This window comes from Globicephala melas, chromosome 3 (assembly GCF_963455315.2).
Source record: "Globicephala melas chromosome 3, mGloMel1.2, whole genome shotgun sequence".
NCBI classification, from domain to species: Eukaryota; Metazoa; Chordata; class Mammalia; order Artiodactyla; family Delphinidae; genus Globicephala; species Globicephala melas.
In genome coordinates, this window is record NC_083316.1 from 115,695,190 (window position 1) to 115,711,544 (window position 16,355).

The 16,355-nt window shown below is 44.8% G+C and overlaps 1 protein-coding gene across 5 annotated transcripts in view; it reads right to left on the reverse strand.

Annotated features, from left to right (window-relative positions):
- Positions 1-16,355, reverse strand: part of SIL1 (SIL1 nucleotide exchange factor) — a 296,914-nt gene that overhangs the window by 161,506 nt on the left and 119,053 nt on the right. The gene's annotated exons all lie outside the window — the stretch shown is intronic.

The window sequence follows — 16,355 nt, forward strand, 5'->3', positions numbered from 1 at the left end:
TAGTTTTCTTCCCTTCCACAACAGCTAGACTAGAGTTCCTGGGTCCTATTCCACCTCAGTCATTCTTGGCCATGAGATACTAGACAACCTCCTCACCCTCTGCCCAAAAGCCTGACTCGGCAAAACCTGGATTACAGAATGGAGGTTAACAAATAATGTTTATGCAACACGTAGAGGGCTGCCTGGGGTGGGGGTCGTTTCCTTTCAGCTAGGCAAAAAAAAAAAAAACTTGACAAAAGCACCACATTACTACTCCATAAAAACTCACCTTGGGGAGGAGCTTCAAGATGGTGGAAGAGTAAGACGTGGAGATCACCTTCCTCCCCACAAATACATCAGAAATACATCTACATGTGGAACAACCCCTAAAGAACACCTGAATGCTGGCAGAAGACCTCAGACCTCCCAAAAGGCAAGAAACTCCCCACGTACATGGGTAGGGCAAAAGAAAAAAACAGAGACAAAAGAATAGGGATGGGACCTGCACCAGTGGGAGGGAGCTGTGAAGGAGGAAAGGTTTCCACACACTAGGAAACCCTTCGCGGGCAGAGACAGGGGGTGGCGGAGGGGGTAAGCTTTGGAGCCACGGAGGAGAGCACAGCAACAGGGGTGCGCAGGACAAAGCGGAGAGATTCCCGCACAGAGAACCGGTGCCGACCAGCACTCACCAGCCTGAGAGGCTTGTGTGCTCACCCACCGGGGCGGGCGGGGGCTGGGAGCTGAGGCTCGGGCTTCGGAGGTCGGATCCCAGGGAGAGGACTGGGGTTGGCTGCGTGAACACAGAATGAAGGGGGCTAGTGCGCCACGGCTAGCCGGGAGGGAGTCAGGGAAAAGGTCTGGAGCTGCCAAAGAGGCAAGAGACATTTTCTTGCCTCTGTTTCACGTTGCGTGAGGAGACGGGATTAAGAGCGCGGCCTAAACGAGCTCCAGAGATGGGCGCGAGCGGCGGCTATCGGCGCGGACCCCAGAGAAGGGCATGAGACGCTAAGACTGCTGCTACAGCCACCAAGAAGCCCGTGTGCAAGCACTGGTCACTATCCATACCTCCCCTCCCGGGAGCCTGTTCAACCCGCCACTACCAGGGTCCCGTGATACAGGGACAACTTCCCCAGGAGAACACAGGGCGTGCCTCAGGCTGGTGCAACGTCATGCTGGCGTCTGCCGCCACAGGCTCGCCCCGCATTCCTAACCCTGCCCTCCTCCTGGCCTGAGTGAGCCAGAGCCCCCCAATCAGCTGCTCTTTTAACCCCGTACTGTCTGAGCAAGGAACAGACGCCCTCAGTCGACCTACACGCAGAGGCGGGGCCAAACCCAAAGCTGAACCCCAGAAGGTGTGTGAATAAAGAAAAGAAGGGGAACTCTCTCCCAGAAGCCTCAGGAGCAGCGGATTAAATCTCCACAATCAACTTGATGTACCCTGCATCTGTGGAATACCTGAATAGACAACGAATCATCCCAAATTGAGGCGCTGGACTTTGGGAGCAACAATACATATATTGTTTTCCCTTTTTCTCTTTTTGTGTGTATGTGTATGCTTCTGTGTGTGACTTTGTCTGTAGAGCTGTGCTTCTACCATTTGTCCTAGGATTCTGTCTATTCTTTTTTTTTTTTTTTTTTTTAGTATAGTTTTTAACGCCTGTTATCATTGGGGGATTAGTTTTTGGTTTGGTTGCTCTCTTATTTCTTTTGTTTTATTACTTTTTAAATTATTTTTCTTATTTTTAATAACTTTATTTTTCTTCCGTCCTTCCTTCCTCCCTCCCTCCCTCCCTTTCTTTCTCTCTTTTATTGAGTCGTGTGGATGACAGGGTCTTGGTGCTCCGGCCAGCCGTCAGGCCTGTGCCTCTGAGATGGGAGAGCCGAGTTCAGGACACTGGTCCACCAGAGAGCTCCCAGCTACACGTAACATCAAATGGTGAAAATCTCCCAGAGATATCCATCTCAACGCCAAGACCCAGCTCCACTCAACAACCAGCAAGCTACAGTGCTGGACACCCTATGCCAAACAACTAGCAAGACAGGAACACAACCGCACCTGTTAGCAGTGAGGCTGCCTAAAATCATAATAAGGTCACAGCACCACAAAACACACCACCAGACGTGGACCTGCCCACCAGAAAGACAAGATCCAGTCTCATCCACCAGAAAACAGGCCCTAGTCCCCTCCACCAGGAAGCCTACACAACCCACTGAACCAATCTTAGCCACTGGGGGCAGACACCAAAAACAACGGGAACTACGAACCAGCAGCCTGCAAAAAGGGGACCCCAAACACAGTAAGTTAAGCAAAAGGAGAAGACAGAGAAACACACAGCAGATGAAGGAGCAAGGTAAAAACCCACCAGACCAAACAAATGAAGAGGAAATAGGCAGTCTACCTGAAAAAGAATTGAGAATAATGATAGTAAAGATGATCCAAAATCTTGGAAATAGAATGGAGAAAAAACAAGAAATGTTTAACAAGGACTTAAGACAGTGATGAACAACACAAAAAATGAAATGAAAAATTCTCTAGAAGGAATCAATAGCAGATTAACTGAGGCAGAAGAACGGATAAGTGACCTGAAAGATACAACAGTGGAAATAACTGTTGCAGAGCAGAATAAAGAAAAAAGAATTAAAATAATTGAGGACAGCCTCAGAGACCTCTGGGACAACATTAAACACACGAACATTCGAATTATAGGGGTCCCAGAAGAAGAAGAGAAAAAGAAAGGGACTGAGAAAATATTTGAAGAGATTATAGTTAAAAATTCCCAAATATGGGAAAGGAAATAGTTAATGAAGTCCAGGAAGCACAGAGAGTCCCATACAGGATAAATGCAAGGAGAAACACGCCAAGACATATTAATAAAACTATCAAAAATTAAATACAAAGAAAAAATATTAAAAGCAGCGAGGGAAGGACTTCCCTGGTGGCGCAGAAGTTGAGAGTCCACCTGCCAATGCAGGGGACACGGGTTCATGCCCTGGTCCAGGAAGATTCCACATGCCGCAGAGCGGCTGGGCCCGTGAGCCATGGCCGCTGAGCCTGCGCATCCAGAGCCTGTGCTCCGCAACAGGAGACGCCACAACAGTGACAGGCCCGTGTACCGCAAAAAAAAAAAAAAAAAAAAAAAAACGCAGCAAGGGAAAAACAACAAATAACATACAAGGGAATCCCCATATGGTTAAAAACTGAACTTCCAGCAGAAACTCTGCAAGCCAGAAGGGAGTGGCAGGACATATTTAAAGTGATGAAAGGGAAAAACCTACAACCAAGATTACTCTACCAAGCGAGGATCTCATTCAGATTCGATGGAGAAATGAAAACCTTTACAGACAAGCAAAAGCTAAGAGAATTCAGCACCACCAAACAAGCTTTACAACAAAAGGAAAGAAAATTCTCTAGGCAGGAAACACAAGAGAAAGGAAAGACCTACAATAACAAACCGAAAACAAGAAAATGGTAATAGGACCATACATATCGATAATTACCTTAAATGTAAATGGATTAAATACTTCAACCAAAAGAAATAGACTGGCTGAATGGATACATAAAAATGACCTGTATACACACTGTCTACAAGAGACCCACTTCAGACCTAGGGGCACATACAGACTGGAAGTGAGGGGATGGAAAAAGATATTCCATGAAAATGGAAATCAAAAGAAAGCTAAAGCAGCAATTCTCATATCAGATAAAATAGGCTTTAAAACAAAGACTATTACAACAGACAAAGAAGGACACTCCATAATGATCAAGGGATCAATCCAAGAAGAAGATATAACAATTGTAAATATTTATGCACCCAACATACGAGCACCTCAGTACATAAGGCAAAAGCTAACAACCATAAAAGGGGAAATCGACAGTAACACAATCACATGGGGGATTTTAACACCCCACTTTCACCAATGGACAGATCATCCAAAATGAAAATAAATAAGGAAACACAAGCTTTAAATGATACATTAAACAACATGGACTTAACTGATATTTATAGGACATTCCATCCAAAAACAACAGAACACACTTTCTTCCCAAGTGCTCATGGAACATTCTCCAGGATAGATCATATCTTGGGTCACAAATCAAGCCTTGGTAAATTTTAAAAAATTGAACTCGTATCAAGTATCTTTTCTGACCACAGCACTATGAGACTAGATACCAATTACAGGAAAAAACCTGTAAAAAATACAAACACATGAAGGCTAAACAATACACTACTTAATAACCAAGAGATCACTGAAGAAATCAAAGAGGAAATCAAAAAATACCTAGAAACAAATGACAATGAAAACATGACAACCCAAAACCTATGGGATGCAGCAAAAGCAGTTCTAAGAGGGAAGTTTATAGCAATACAATCCTACCTTAAGAAACATCTCAAATAAACAACCTAACCTTACACCTATAGCAATTAGAGAAAGAAGAACCAAAAAACCCCAAAGTTAGCAGAAAGAAAGAAATCATAAAGAACAGATCAGAAATAAATGAAAAAGAAATGAAGAAAATAATAGCAAAGTTCGATAAAACTAAAAGCTGGTTCTTTGAGAAGATAAACAAACTGGATAAACCATTAGCCAAACTCATCAAGAAAAAAAGGGAGAAAACTCAAATCAACAGAATTAGAAATGAAAAAGGAGAAGTAACAACTGACACTGCAGAAATACAAAGGATCATGAGAGATTACTACAAGCAACTCTATGCCAATAAAATGGACAACCTGGAAGAAATGGACAAATTCTTGGAAAGGTACAACCTTCCGAGACTGAACCAGGAAGAAACAGAAAATATAAACAGACCAATCACAAGCACTGAAATTGAAACTGTGATTAAAAATCTTCCAACAAACTAAAGCCCAGGACCAGATGGCTTTACAGGCAAATTCTATCAAATATTTAGAGAAGAGCTAACACCTATCCTTCTCAAACACTTCCAAAATATAGCAGAGAGAGGAACACTCCCAAACTCATTCAAAGAGGCCACCATCACCCTGATACCAAAACCAGACAAAGAGGTCACAAAGAAAGAAAACTACAGGGCAGTATCACTGATGAACATAGATGCAAAAATCCTCAACAAAATACTAGCAAACAGAATCCAACAGCACATTAAAAGGATCATACACCATGATCAAGTGGGGTTTTTCCCAGGAAAGCAAGGATTCTTCAATATACGCAAGTCAATCAATCTGATACACCATATTAACAAAGTGAAGAATAAAAACCATATGATCATCTCAATAGATGCAGAAAAAGCTTTTGACAAAATCAACACCCATTTACGATAAAAACCCTCCAGAAAGTAGGCATGGAGGGAACTTACCTCAACAGAATAAAGGCCATATATGACAAATGGTGAAAAACTAATCCATTTCCTCTAAGATCAGGAACAAAATAAGGTTGCCCACTCTCACCACTATTATTCTACATTGTTTTGGAAGTTTTAGCCACAGCAATCAGAGGAGAAAGAAAAATAAAGGAATCCAAATCAGAAAAGAAGTGGTAAAGTTGTCACTCTTTGCACATAACATGATACTATACATACAGAATCCTAAAGATGCTTCCAGAAAACTACTAGAGCTAATCAATGAATTTGGTAAAGTAGCAGGATACAAAATTAATGCACAGAAATCTCTTGCATTCCTACACACTAATGATGAAAAATCTGAAAGTGAAATTAAGGAACACTCCCAACTCCCGTTTACCATTGCAACAAAAGAATAAAATACCTAGGAATAAACCTACCTAAGGAGACAAAAGACCTGTATGCAGAAAACTATAAGACACTGATGAAAGAAATTAAAGATGATACAAATAGATGGAGACATATACCACGTTCTTGGATTGGAAGAATCAACATTGTGAAAATGACTCTACTACCCAAAGCAATCTACATATTCAATGCAATCCCTATCAAACTACCACTGGCATTTTTCACAGAACTAGAACAAAAAAATTTCACAATTTTGTGGAAACACAAAAGTCCCCAAATAGCCAAAGCAATCTTGAGAAAGAAAAACGGAGCTGGAGGAATCAGGCTCCCTGACTTCAGACTATACTACAAAGCTATAGTAATCAAGACAGTATGGTACTGGCACAAAAACAGAAATATAAATCAATGGAACAGGATAGAAAGCCCAGAGATAAACCCATGCACATATGGTCACCTTATCTTTGATAAAGGAGGCAAGAATATACAGTGGAGAAAAGATAGCCTCTTCAATAAGTGGTGCTGGGAAAACTGGACAGCTACATGTAAAAGAATGAAATTAGAACACTCCCTAACACCATACACAAAAATAAACCCAAAATGGATTAAAGACCTAAATGTAAAGCCAGACACTATCAAAATCTTAGAGGAAAACACAGGCAGAACACTCTATGACATAAATCACAGCAAGATCCTTTTTGACCCACCTGCTAGAGAAATGGAAATAAAAGCAAAAATAAATAAATGGGACCTAATGAAACTTAACAGCTTTTGCACAGCAAAGGAAACCATAAACAAGACGAAAAGAGAACGCTCAGAGTGGGAGAAAATATTTGCAAATGAAGCAACTGACAAAGGATTAATCTCCAAAATTTACAAGCAGCTCATGAAGCTCAATATCAAAAAAACAAACAACCCAATACAAAAATGGGCAGAAGACCTAAACAGACATTTCTCCAAAGAAGATATGCAGATTGCCAACAAACACATGAAAGAATGCTCAACATCATTAATTATTAGAGAAATGCAAATCAAAACTACAATGAGGTATCATCTCACACCAGTCAGAATGGCCATCATCAAAAAATCTACAAACAATAAATGCTGGAGAGGGTGTGAGGAAAAGGGAACCCTCTTGCACTGTTGGTGGGAATGTGAATTGATACAGCCACTATGGAGAACAGTATGGAGGTTCCTTAAAAAAGTAAAAATAGAACTACCATACGACCCAGCAATCCCACTACTGGGCATATACCCTGAGAAAACCATAATTCAAAAAGAGTCATGTACCACAATGTTCACTGCAGCTCTATTTACAATAGCCAGGACATGGAAGCAACTTAAGTGTCCATCGACAGATGAATGGATAAAGAAGATGTGGCACGTGTATACAATGGAATATTACTCAGCCATAAAAAGAAACGAAATAGAGTTATTTGTAGTGAGGTGGATGGACCTAGAGTTTGTCAATATAGAGTGAAGTAAGTCAGAAAGAGAAAAACAAATACCATATGCTAACATATATGTATGAAATAAAAAGAAAAAGGTCATGAAGTACCTTGGGGCAGAACGGGAATAAAGACACAGACCTACTAGAGAATGGACTTGAGGATACGGGAGGGGGAAGGGTAAGCTGGGACAAAGTGAGAGAGTGGCATGGACATATATACACTACCAAACGTAAAATAGATAGCTAGTGGGAAGCAGCCGCATAGCACAGGGAGATTAGCTCAGTGCTTTGTGACCACCTAGAGGGGTGGGAGGATGGGAGGGAGGGAGCACAAGAGGGAAGAGATATGGGGATATATGTATATGTATAGCTGATTCACTCTGTTATAAAGCAGAAACTAACACACCATTGTAAAGCAATTATACTCCAATAAAGATGTTAAAACAAAAAACCTCACCTCTGCTCAGATAAACTAATTATGGCCACAGGTAATCAAATCTGAAAACTTTTTAATCCAAAGAAATGATTCTCTCCTTTCAAACAACTGCATTATATAAACTACAAACAGACTATTCTGAGAACTAAAGAAATTAAAATATAAATCAATTTGTTTGTCTCAAATCAACATATTATGGGAAATAAGGCAAGACCAATAACCTACTAGTCTATGAAAAGTAACAAAGCAAAACCCCAACATGAACAGAAATAAAATCAGTCTGATCAGAGCACAAGGAACAAAAGGCTTACAGAGCCCACTGCACACAAGCTCTGCTTCATTCAGGTTCTTTTCAGGCCTGCCTAGAAGATCAGTGGCTAGTGGGGTACCACCCGAACTCTGACTTTGAGCACTGCCAAGAGCCTCAAAGAGTCCTGATAATCCCTGTTTCAGAAGAGGGGAGGTTAGAGTAGGTTCAGAGGAGCTTCCACTAAAGCTCTCCAGCTTGCCCCATAGGCTAAAAGTCTCCCTCATCAATCCCAAAGACAATCCAACAGTCTCCTTAATGATCTACCCATCTTTCCTCACACTTCACCTAACCACTGTCCAGGGCTCACATTGCTCTAGAAAGTCACCAAGTCCACTGGTCCTGGCCCAGAACAAAGTCAGGCTGTCAGTCGTCAACTTGCCCCTGATGCTGGGCAATGCTTAGTTCTGACCGCTTGATTGAGCAACTTCCTCACAGTGGTTATTCCTTAACCTCACCATTCCTTAAGCACCCAATCAAGGCCTTCTCTTTCATCATCCAAGGTAAAAACCCCACCCTTGGCTTGACTCAGAAAATCGAAGACATCTAATGGAAGCTTCCTCAATTTCCCTCTACATCTCTCGTACTTTTCCTTGTTTTTCTCTAGGCTGTGCTTCAAATTTCCAAGGCTCATCACATTCATGAGGCCAAGTCTTTCCATCTGCCACCTAAACAACTTTGCCTCATCAATGATCTTCTCTCTAGGATTTCAAATCTGTCAGCAGTGCCTCCTTCCCCCTCTGCCTTCCAACGCACACAAAAGCTCTCTCCATTCAGCTTCAATGCTTCCGTGTCTCTCTGAAATGAAGAGCTGCCTCTGGGAAGATGTTCCTTCAGGGCCACACCTCTGTCTTCTCACAGCATTATATTCCTGCCTGGGGTCTTCCTCCACCATAAGCCCAGGCAGGCAAGCCCCTCTGTCAATGCCCACCATGGTATCTCCGACATCAAGTACTATACCTGGAACATTATAGGAGTTCAACAAATGTAACAAGAAATGAATTTTTTGGTGTGGCTATCTGTGAAGTTACCGTTTTCATTCTCTTCTTCCACTTATTTTCAAACTCCTCAGACTCAGGAGTTTATATCGTCCTTCTTCATTTCCTCATCTCCCATTCACGGCACAGCCCTGAATGGACTAAACTACACACTTATTTTCACATAGTTAGATCTACTGCTTTTCAATTCTCTTTCCTCCTACCACCCCCTATCCTGACAGAGGGGATGCTGCGTACCACCACCATCCCATTATTCTGCTACACATCTCTGCCTCTCCTACCAGGTAGATATACTCTCACTTTTAAAGTGAGAGTTCATGTCATCCTCCCCTCCTACCTGTCCTCTTCTCTACCTAGTCAAATATTATCTCCTCTTAAGTTACCAATCAAGTCCTACCTCCAGTACTGTGACAAATCTAGGAATGGAACAAGCTCTGGAAAAGGGCCTCTCATCCCAGCTCCAGATCAGTCCTTGAGAGCTATTCCCAGCCCTGGTTAATCCCAACCTTGGAGATAGCCTAGACAGTCTTAGCCAGTAGGGCGAGGGCAATATTAGAGAAAGAAGGGAAGTGGAGGCTCCACAGATTCTCTGAATTAAAGTCAAGCCCTGGGTATAAGGGCCAGAACTGGTTTTGGCAGCTAGTTTTCCATTATCCCTAATCCAGTCTAAGTTTTTTTACTTAAGTCAGTTTGCGGGTCCCGATCTTTGAAAGCTGAGGCTGTGCAACTCTAAGTACTCTTTATTAAACCTCAGAGAGAACCAGTAGATGGAGGAAGGAGAAGAAGGGAAGAATAAGGGCCTAGGGTGAGCATTAAGCATGTAAACGCTTGTTAGAAAGCAGATGTCCAACCATCCAAGTCCACAGACTGAAAACTGGACCCAGGCCTGCCCCATCCAGGTACTTAAGGCCAAAGCCCAGGCAGAGATGCTCTGGTGCCAGTACAGTGCTCAGCCAGCTAGTCTCAAAGTGGCCTCAACCTTGACAGTGGCCATCCTGCCCTGGCCTCCACCTGCTCCTCCCAGGGGGGTGTGGAATTTGGCTGCTATGGGGCAGTGGTCAGCCATCCTGGGAGAAGTTCACATATGGGAAATGGTGTCTCTCTGAAATGAAGAGCTCTAAACTGTCCTTATGGAGCCATGTGGGGCCTTCACGTATTCCAGCCCACCATTATTTTCTCTCCCAGTACAGGGTAATTTGGAGCCTCTGACATTGCTCCTACAGGTCTCAAGAGGCCTGGCATCCTGCTATGCCCCCAGCAGTTCCCTGACAAACTCATACTGATAAGGAGTAAAGGAGATGCTCAGAGTAGAGATGCTTAACAAAGGCTAGAGAGGTGGCAGTAATGGGGGAGATGAACTAGAAGTATAGGCAGGAGAGAAACAAATGAAGTTCTTGGGGAATCCCCAGAAGACTTGAAAGGTTTCAAAGTAGGGGAGGAAGGCACTATGCAGAAGGAGGTAGCACCAAAGATAAGCTCTGCTGAACACCTCATACTGAAAAGTTGTTGGAGATAGCAACTTGTGTTCAAGAGAGGACATAGATTACCACACCACACAAAAAGCATGCAGTTTCCTCTATCCCGCCCCTGCTCCACTTTTCCAGCACTGCTCTGAGCCAGGGTGAAAGATCATTCAACAGAGGCCCCTTGCTATAGCCCTCCCTCAGGCCATTACCTCCCAGTGGCAGCCAAGAAGTCCCAACCTCCCCACTCTCATGAGCAAAAGGAGCTTAGGTATGAACTGCCCTTAACCAATACCCCTACTCTCACCCACCGCTCATAGGCCTCGAGGTGTGTGTGTGCCTGTGTGTGAACGATGGGACACAAGCAGGTCATACTCTTGTGGACCATCCTGGGGAATAAGATAACCTGTAAGGAAGATCCCTCCTGACTACCACAGAGCTGGGTAGGTGGCAAAAGGCACTGGGAGCTTTGCCCCTTAGTCCCACCTCAATTGTAGCCTGTGGTATTTAAAAAAAAAAAAAGTATCTGGTTTTTATCCCTGGTTCCTGAAATGACTCTTGCGGGGGGATGGGTGGATGGGTGGCTGGGTGTGTGTGTGTGTGTGTGTGGAATTAGGTAACTTCAAGATGAGGGCAGGTCACCAGAAAGACCACGCCTTGATTAGACAGTTGGAACTTTTAGCCCCACCTCCAGGGAGGAAAGGGGGGCTGGAGACTGAGTTCAATCTCCAATGGCCAATGACTTAATCAATCATGCCTAAATAATGAAACCTCCATAAAAGCCCCTAGGGGGCTTCCAAGAGCTTCTGATTGGTGAACACCTAGAAGTACTGGGAGGGCAGTGTGTCCAGAGAGGGCATGAAAGCTCTGCACCCCACCCCCCATACCTTCTATGCATCTCTTCCACTTGGCTATTCTGAGTTGTAGCCTTTATAAAAAACCAGTAAACATAAGTAAAGTGTTTTCCTGAGTTCTGTAAGCTGTTCTAGCAAATTATCAAACCTGAGGAGGGAACTGTGGGAATCCCTAATTTATAGCTGGTCAGTCACAAGTCCAGTGGCCTGGGACTTGTGACTAGCATCTGAATTAGAGGCAGTGGGACTGAGCCCTTTAACTGTGGGATCTGACACTAATTCCAGGTAGATAGTGTCAGAAATGAATTGAATTATTGGATACCAAGTTGGTGTCTGAGGATTGGAAGATCACACAGCCTCTTCTAAGCTGCAAGGGGCCAAAGGTCTCACAAAGACAATCCTGCAGAGTCACCCAGACCAGAGTCAGGTGTTCCTTCAGACAGATGTCCAGGGCCTGCAGGAAATCAGACTCCTCCCTTAAGTGCCTGAAACAGAGTAGCTGGTCTATCATAAATGAGGTTTTTAAAATTCAATTCCCTCCTATTGCTCGTGCAGATCTGAAATGATCTGACCAGATGGCTGGTGCTCTATAATTCTTGGATTGCTCTCATCAGTTGTTGATGATTTAGACTTTTTTTTTTTTTTAACCCCCTCACATGAACGTGTTCCTGCACAGGCTTCCTGCATGCTCCCATCAAGTGGCTCTTTGTGCTAATGCCAATATTCCAGAGGCTCTCACACAGTATTTCAGAGCCTGGAAGTCACCTCAGGTCAATAAGAAGCCCCAAGTCTAAGCTTCCCTGAACCCATATGAGGCCAACATATAGCACTGGGTAAGGGGCAAAACAAGAGAGGCCTTTGCTCAGATAGCCTCATCACCTCCACTTTTCCTTCAGGTCCCCAAGGAAAGGGAGGCAGCAGCAAAGGTATATTTTTTAAATGACAACTATAGCCATTTATTGAATATTTCCTATGTGTCAGGCCCAGAGTGAAACATTTTACACGTGTTAATCTTGTTTCAGTCTCACACCATCTCTGTGAAGTAGGTATTTTCATCCCTATTTCCATATGAGGAAACTAAGGTTCAGAGATTCTAATCAAACTGACCAAGGCCACACAGTTCAAAAAGAGAACTGAAGGTGGGTTTGGAAGTTTAGCATCATAAAATTTGACTCAAAGCTCTACCAAGATCTCAGGGATAGAGAGAAGGCCCTGGCCTGGCCTCCCCATACCCGCCTTTGTGCCCTCACTGAGCACAGGACACTTCCAAAACAAACCAGGACATCCAAAACACTTTTTCTCTCTGTATCCTCTGTGAGACCATAAGCTGCTGGAAGGCAGGGGTCATGTCGCATTTGCTACCCGGAAAGACATTATGGTACAGTGGTTAAGAGCTCAAGCTTAGGGCCAAACAAAGCTAGATCTGAATTCTGTCTCTACCACCTACTGGTCATTTGGCTAAGTCACTTATCTCTGAGACTCATTTTTGTCTATGAAAATGAGGGTAGTTATAGCACCTGCCCTCAAAAGATGCCTGGCACAGTCGATGCTAAGTAAATGTGAACTATTATCTGTCTCTGGCTACCAGTACAGTGCCTGGCACAAAGCAGGATCTCAGGAAATGCCCAGGGAGCAAAAGACCCACAATATCTGGCTGTGACCAGTTTTCTCTAATAACAAGTGCACAGGCACAAAGCCTGGGGTACAGGGGTCCTCAGCCCTAGGACAAATTCCTGAGTTCCCTGCCCAGAACCCACAGGACCTGCCAGCAAACAGCTTTCCTCTGCTTGCTTGTGAACAGCTGATGCTGAATCCACACTCAAATGCTTGCTGTGCCTCCGTAAGGTACGACAGATCCCAAAATAAACCAGGAGAGAGAGAGAAAGAGACAGGAAAATCACTTCCAGGAACAAGCGACTCGCAGTGAGGATGCTGACAGTAATAACAGAGGCAGGGAGACTTCAGGAGGGTGACCTACAGCTGCTCCAGGGCTAAGTGACTGGGGCCCAACTCCTATCTGGCCTGGTAGGAAGGTCCATGAAGTTACGGGTTGGTCCCCTGGTATTCCAGGCCACAGCAGGCAGTCAGGAAATCTGCCTTCAAATGAGCCCAGACCATGTAGCCCAGTATCCCCTCCTTGGAGACCTGAGGACAACAGAGATGAGGTCCTCCCTTCAGAGACCTAAAGAGACAGAAGGTACTGAACTGAAATCAATAACTGTCAACATAAACTAGCCATTTTGCCATTCTCTTAAAAGTCCCCAAAAGGGCTTCCCTGGTGGCGCAGTGGTTAAGAGTCCGCCTGCCGATGCAGGGGACACGGGTTCGTGCCCCGGTCCGGGAAGATCCCACATGCCACGGAGCGGCTGGGCCCGTGAGCCATGGCCGCTGAGCCTGCACGTCCAGAGCCTGTGCTTTGCAACGGGAGAGGCCACAACCGTGAGAGGCCCGCATACAGCAAAAAAAAAAAAAAAAGTCCCCAAAAGATATTCCACCATCTTCCTATGCCATGCACCTAGCTCTCAGGCAGGAAATGTTGTATTAACCCCTTCTGCTCCCTTATCAAAAATCTCCCTGGAAGGAAAGAGGGAGAACATCCCATGACCATGAAAGTCTCTCCTTGTCACCATAAGTTCCCTTCCCTATCTAAAGCCAGAGAGGACAGGAAGGCTACATACTCATGTACCCTCACTGGCATCCAATTCCACAATCAAGTTTAAGGAGTGGCACAAATGGCAAATTTACCATTAAAAATCAGAACTGCTGTGTACTGAGTAACGTCTACATGTTGGGAATCCTCAAAACAGCCTCTGCAGCAGGCAGGGCAGGACATTTCCCCAACATCACCAATGGGGGAACTGAAGGGCAGAAGGATTCAGTGACTTGCCCAAGATCCCCTAAGTAGCAAAGCTAAGATTTGAACCCAGGACTGGATCAGTCTAAAGTCTGTGCTTGGGACTTCCCTGGTGGTCCAGTGCTAAAATATGCCTTACAATGCAGGGAATGCGGGTTCAATCCCTGGTCAGGGAACTAAGATCCCACACGCCATGGGACAACTAAGCCTGCACGCCACAACTACTGAGCTCACGTACCTCAACTAGAGCCCACATGCTGCAAACTACGGAGCCCATGCGCTCTGGAACCCACGCACCACAACTAGAGGAGAGAAAACCCGCATGCCACAACTAGAGTAAAGCCCACGCACCACAACCCCGCGTGCCGCAACAAAAGATCCCACATGCCTCAACAAAGATCCTGCATGCTGCAACTAAGACCCGACACAGCCAAAAATAAATAAATAAATGAATAATAAATAAATCTTTAAAAAATAAAATAAAGTCTGTGCTCTCTACCACTAAATTATACTACCTCCTCATTTATCTACTCACCCTGGGACTGGCTACATTCCTTTTAACCTTTCAGTAGCTGTGATGGAAGCTCCCAGGCAGCATTCGTTATGTGGTGAATTAAATATACTCTGATTAAAGGTAAGTGCCAGCTATCCACACAGACTACTGAGATGTCAATTTCCTACCAACAGACATAACATATAAAACCTTAATATACACACAGAACACCTTGATCCTGTTCTGGGACCTAAGAGAGTCTTGTCTGCCTCGACAGTACCAGACTCAGTCACCACACATCAAACCCTGAGGCCATAACAAATCTCTCACTTTCCCTCCCCTCACTGGTCCTGCTTTGGGGGTGAGTGTAGGTGAAATGAAAAACACTCTTGGGATATGGGGCAAGCATGTCTGGACCTAGACTTGCTTTGCCCCCAGAGCTGAGTGTCTGTGCTCCAGCATAACACCCCAGCCTTTGGGGCAGCTTCAAGGGACTTTGGGGCAGAACAACTTATAAGGGGCTATTGAGAAACTAGAAGGCAGAAGATGATGTCAATGGGGCAACAAGTTAAATATAAAAATCAGTACTCCACTCTAATTCTCCAGGAGGTGCTCAGAGCCCTCAGCCTGCCCTTGTTACACAGGATCTGGCCCTCCCTCCCCAAAGATACAAAAAGGGCTCTTTTGCTTAACCATGAACAGGAGCCCCACTGCCCAGAGGCTGGGCAAGGGCCCTGGGTCAGAACTTTCAGGCTTGTTCTGCAATGTGGACTGGGGTCCTGAAGGGTGCCACAGGAAAAGAGACGGTAGGAGTAGGGATGACAGGACATTGACCTCCATCGGCTCAAGGCACTTGCCTGGTTAAAAGTGGTACAAGCACTTTTAATCACGTAAAATCAGTGTATACAGCATACATCCTCCACTTCCCACACCCTGAGAGCCCCTCTAGTTTTAGTCCCCAAAGACCAGGGGGGCTCAGTTCTCAGGGAAGGTGGAGGAGGCCAGCCAGAGGTTGGATCTGCTAAACCCAGTAACTCTGTCCCTAAAATCTCCCTCTACCCAACTCCATTAGCACCTACTTGGTTTCCTTGGTGATTCATCACTCTTCTGTGGCAGCAACTACCCGCATGCAAGCCCAGCAGGAGTGATATTGCTACCAGATAGTTGGCTGGCACAGCAAACGCTGCCCCTGCCAGCACAGCAGCAATGGGGGCAGTGAGGACATGGTGATGAATATCAGCAAGGAGTTGATGAAACTATACTCTGGCAGCTGCCAGGGCTTGCCATCCACCCGCCACAGTGCAGAACGCAAATAGCCTACTCCTGAAAATGGGCTCAAGTGTCACCAGAGTCGGGCTCCAGCCAAGGACAGATGGGACTCTAGAAGAACAAGTGAGAGGAAGATGGGTCCAGGCTGGGGTCAATGACATAGGACAAGTTGGCTGAATGACATAGGTCAAGTCACCTAACCTCTCTGAGTCTCAATGTTTTCATCTGAATATAAAGACAATAATAGCTCCTATTATTGTGAAGACTGAACAAGATTATGCACATGAAGCACGTAGCACAGTATCTGAATGTGGTAAACACCACAACTGCTGGCTTTTTTCATTATTATTTTAAGCCCTGGGCCCAGGGCCATAAAAGGGTTAGAAAGTTGCTCCTTCTGAGGATGCTCCATTTAAAAACCAGGCCAGGAACAGCCCCTGTTTCTTGGCACAGGTTCCTTTAACAACAGAAAACTCCTGCCCCGCACCAGTGCTCCGGACTCTCCCATGAACAATATTTCAGCAGCACTGAGC